General features: G+C 38.3%; 1 long non-coding RNA gene across 1 annotated transcript; it reads right to left on the bottom strand.

The window, feature by feature from the left end:
* Positions 1–927: 927 nt before the first annotated feature.
* On the bottom strand, positions 928–4,484 carry LOC135289277 (uncharacterized). The gene is made up of 3 exons (XR_010352058.1): positions 4,422–4,484; positions 2,416–2,532; positions 928–1,100 (listed from the first exon to the last, which is right to left on the bottom strand). It is a non-coding gene; the product is annotated as an uncharacterized LOC135289277 (long non-coding RNA).
* Between the last annotated feature and the right edge of the window lie 818 nt (positions 4,485–5,302).

Genomic DNA, 5,302 nt, shown 5'->3' with positions numbered 1-5,302 from the left:
CAGCACTGACACTCCAAATGTAACTTTTCCGCTGTTGCTTAAATGTCTAAGGGTCTTTCTTCCTGCCTTTAGGAAGGAGCTGGAGCTGCTGCAGCCAGGCCGGAGGAGGCTCCAGGCTGGGCAGAGCACGGAGCAGCTCTGCTGGCAGCAAAGGCTGGCACAGCTGCCATTGCTCAGCCGGGCAGGAGAAGCTTTGGGCTGAGCTCAGGGCGGCCTTGCAGGGCCTGCAGGGGCTGCAGGGAAGATGGACACAGACAATTGCCAAGGGCTGCAGGGACAGCACCCAGGGAATGGCTGCCAGGGCCAGAGGGCAGGGCTGGCTGGCATCTTGGCAATGGGAATTGTTCCCTGGCAGGGTGGGCAGGGCTGGCACAGGGTGCCCAGAGCAGCTGGGGCTGCCCCTGGATCCCTGGCAGTGCCCAAGGCCAGGCTGGACACTGGGGCTGGAGCAGCCTGGCACAGGGGAAGGTGTCCCTGACATGGCTGGGATGGCACTGGGTGGGCTTTGATGTCCCTTCCAACCCAAACCATTCCATGATTCTGTGATTCTGTATCCCAATGTTTGTTTTCAGGACTAATTTCCTAGATGTTATACTATGAACACTCTTGACTTCTACACCCTTCTCAAAGGAGGTTGCATTTAAAGTCCTGTTTCATGTTTGAAATTTATGTGTCTGGACCACCACGTTCTTGGGGTTTTTTCCACCCACATGAGAGGCTTTAAACACCACATTAAGTTTCCTGGGTTTAGTCATTCCCTCTCTTCTGAGTGAGCTTTTTTTAGATGTTGGTACTATTTTATTATTCTAGTTATCAGCCTGTGTTTGGTAAAACATGATAGACATGATGGCAAGGGAATTAAGCAAATAGAATTTCCTGCAGAATTGGAGTCTCACACCTCACTGGTGATATTCATGGCTCAGGGACAGCTTTGTTTCCTATCTTCTGTTCCCACCTGTTTGGTTGGTTGGTTGCTCTTGTTCCTGTAAAAACTACAACAGTTTCTGGCTCACCAGAGCCATTCCCTTTCTCTCAGGCAGTTCCCCTGGAGCCAGACTGAATTTCTTCAGCAGGACAGTTCTGCTTCAAATCTCCTAATACTGTTAAAGAAAAGAGTACATAAGGCTCTCTATTTATTCTCTATTTTTTCTCTAGAAAATATAGTTGCACTGGAGGGGGAGAGAAGTTAGTAAACATCAAAGAAAGTACATTTTAAAGTTGGTTTGGTTTTTTTTCCCCATGGCATACCCTTATAAGTGTAACATTTCATTTCCTCTTAATTGGGTAAATTAATTAATTGCATAAATTATGTTAATTAATTGCATAAAAATGGGATTAAAAATAACTGTTGTGCAGGTTTATATATATACATATGAGATATACATACAATATGTAAAAATATATATTGAGATATATATGTAATATATATATGTTCATGTATATATGTGTGTGTATATATATATATATATATTTGTCTGTTGAAAATGATTGCTGAAGGGAGTGACACAGTGAAATGAAGTAAAATAAATTAACTTGTTAAATAAAAAATATGGTTGTTTCAGTGCCAAGTGACTGTTGGATTGAACAGAGATTATATTCATGCAGTCTGACTTATGTTTGTTATTTTGACTAATTGTAGGAAGTAGTTAGAAAACAGGTTTAGGCTTATAACTATGGCAATCAGTACTCATGGTTAATATAAATTTGTGACTAGAATTAATTCTAAGTCAGTCAAAGGAATGTTTTGGTAGTTTGCTGTGAGTACTGTCTTGATATTTATAAGAAGATGGAAAACTGGAAAATCTTAAAAAAATAATGAGGACCTCTCTTAAAAAAGGAAAGTATGGTCTGAAAATTCAAACAATATAATGTGTACAAATTAGAGTATATTACCATCTTTCACAAAACCTACTGTTTTTGTGAAACCCTATTAAAACCCTATTAAATCAGTTCAGTTACATCATTCCATCATCATTAATGATCCATTACCTCACTGTGTTTTCAAACCACTGGTTTCAAGCAGCCCAACTTCACTATTGGAAAATCTCTTTTTAACTCATCTTCATCACCCAGTTCAACACATTCCAATCTGACACATTAACATTTTAGAAAGCTTTATTGCCTTATTATCCAACTAGCAGTAAAAAAAATGTAATTCTCACATCCATAGGATGAATTAAGTCTAATGGTGTGAACTCCCTGCTAGGAAAACTCTCAAGGCACTCAGCTCCCTTCTGCTAAAATCTTTCACACGTCCAACAGTTGTTAACATTAGAGATCAAACTAATAATGAGTTTCCTCTTCAAAACCTCTCCTCAAAATTATCTAAATAGCTTGTATTTTTGTTTGTGGTTTTTTAATATAAACAGTAAGAAGAAAGGAGGTACCTTTTTTCAGAGGGCACTGTAGACTGACCTGTGCAGCATGACTGTGCAAAGCAGGAAAAGACAATTTCTCAGATGTGATGGCCAGATGCCTTGGGGTGAGTATCTTGAAGCAAGCTCTGAAAACACTTCAGCATCTAGTCCTACACTGGAAAAAAAAAAAAAGGCAGGATTTTTCCCTGCTTACTGTTAAGAACTCATAGTCAGGAATCTGGCAAAGTTGATAATTTGTTATGACAGGTGAAGATAATTCAGTAGAATGTATCCTGGCTGCCATTGTGTGGATTCTTTCTGATGGGAAAGGGGCAGGTATCTGCTGACTCCCGTGGAGTGCCTCCCTCACTGCACCCCTGTGCTTTGAGATCCTTCTGTGAATTTCCCCTACATTCTCCCTGTATTTTCACCTTTCATCACATATATTAAGGCACTTATTATTTCCCTCTTTGCCTTCTTCTTCCTTCCCTTGCCCTTATCTTCTCTTTCACCTTTTTCCCACGTGCAATCCATCCTCTTCTCCCATCAGTTCCCCAGCTAGGAAAATATTATTTAAGCCCCTTTTAGAGCCAGATGCTTTGTGTATCATGAACTGCAGATAAACAGAACTTGCCTCAGCCCTGCTGCTGAAATACCAGAAATTTCCTGTACAGAAAACTAGGGCAGAAAGCAGAAGGAACATTTCTCTTTAGGTACTTCTTTGCTGTTTGTGTTTTTGTTTTTTTTAATCCTATTGCTCCTTATATTGCTCATGACTATATGTTACCAATACTCTGCAAAAATTTCACTGTTTCTGAAATTGAACAATAAATTAGTTCCCTCCCTATTTACATACAAATTTAAAAACTGATGTAAAAATTTCTAGCTCCAGTAAAATATTTTATTATAGATTTCTTCCTTTGTTTTTTCATCTTTTTTGTAGATTTCTTACTGTCCCACACCAATATAATCAATGTTCTGCTTTGTACATATGTGTAGGCCATGGAAGAGGTATCATTCCAGACATGTGAGCTGCAATTTATTAAAAAAAAAAAAAATTAAAGCAGTGTCTCCCAGTTTGAATCTGTACCTTCTCATGTGGCCTTTACTGAATATTACTGAATATTTTCCACAGCTTCTGGTGGAATAAATGCCCTGATGCTGCCTGAAGAAACAAATCCCAAATCACCCCAGAGTTCCTTCACTGATGGAGGAGAACATGGGAACCACTGACAAGTGGCAGACCTTGTTATAGAAGTTTCAAGTTTAACACAGTAAAAATAAAATTTAAAAAAAGAAAAAGAAAAAGACATAGAAATGCCTAGTGGTATCTCATACACAGGCATACAACATTGTAAAATTTATGGTTTGAGTATATTTACACTTTGGGCAGTAACATTTATTTTTGATAATATTTATTTTCATGCTTCCTCCAGTCCTGTCTCTCTCACACAAGAATATCTGAATAACTAAATCAGGAGAGCTTAATATGTCAGTGTTTTCATAGAAATACTGTAATTTCTTTTTTTTTAATGGTTGACCTTTTATTGTTGAAAGCACAAGGCTTGCAAACAAATTTGTCTTTCTGTTCACACAGTTTTCATAAATAAAATTCAAAATGGACAAAATAATTGCCTAACCCATGTGCCAGAGCTACAAATTCTTTTTAAAAGAAACATCAAAACAGGATGGTTGAAGGCTGGGAAGGAGTACAGGGAAAGAGATGGGGAAAGACAATAGATTTTGTGTGGAATTATATCAAATTTCTGCATTTCCACAGCAGTAGCTGTCCCAGAGCTTTGGGACCTGTTCAGTTTCTGGATCCTCAGGACACCACTGCATTTCCTGTATTCACAAACATCCTCAATGCTCATTGTCCCATCTTTTTGATCTGATTTCCACAAGAATAGAACATAAGCCTCTGGGCTGGGAAAGGCAGAAAGTCGGGATAAAACATACAGATCCTGATTTTGATTTATTTTTCAAACTAAAGTAATGCATGTAAGTGGTATGGGAATGGAGAGGGAAAACTCGTCTGACAGTAGCCTCCAGAAGTTTAATTACTTTGAATTTGTAAAGATCACCTCCAATCTCCCACCAGATTTTCTCAAAGACTTAAAATTCAATTTTCCATGAGGTGGAACCTTCATCTCTATGACCTCTTTCCCACATGTGTTCTCTTGAACTCCAGCTGCAGATTTTGAACAACTACAGGCAAGATGTGACATCACAGGAAATTTATTTGACAAGTTGGACTTTCTGAATGTAGCAACTGTTTGAGGAAGCACCTGAAATTTGTATTCCCGTGTGAAATAAAATTGCAGTACTTCAAATTCCTCCCTCAGCAAGATTTCTAATAAGCCACATTGGAATTTTGTGATAGGAATTAATTAATTCTTTTTCTGTTATATAATTGCTGTTCCTCTAGGCTTCTAGAAATTACATAAAATACATCTCTTTTTAAAAATTATCTTTAAAAGGTGCATTTGCAGTTAGGTACAGTCATTACACAGAATGTGTCAGAAAACAACCAAGCTGTAATATTCAGAAAATTCTTTTTGTATTATTGATATTCAGAGATTTATCTTTGTATGATTGGTATTATGGGGTTTCTTCTGTAGGATGACAAATACACAGCTCATGAGCTGTGGGTTTTTTTTAGTTTTTTTTTGACTCTTGTTACTCATGGAATAGCCAACACCTCAGTGATGCAAAGCTTTTAGGGGTACCAAAAGGTGGGATAGAATTCAATTACCATGCCTGGCATCCCTGGTCATAATGAAAAGTGGGAACACCTAATTTTGTGAGAGAAACTGCAAAAATTACCATGCTGGGCTTCCTTTAGGTGTAGGGTTAAACAGGAGCAGCTGCAATGTCCAGAATGAATTTAAAGCTTTTTTTTTTTTCCTGGGGATTTAGACTTGAACAAGCTGGTAGCTTGGAGC

The sequence above is a fragment of the Passer domesticus genome, chromosome Z (assembly GCF_036417665.1).
Source record: "Passer domesticus isolate bPasDom1 chromosome Z, bPasDom1.hap1, whole genome shotgun sequence".
NCBI classification, from domain to species: Eukaryota; Metazoa; Chordata; class Aves; order Passeriformes; family Passeridae; genus Passer; species Passer domesticus.
This window is presented reverse-complemented; position numbering and strand designations above follow the sequence as displayed.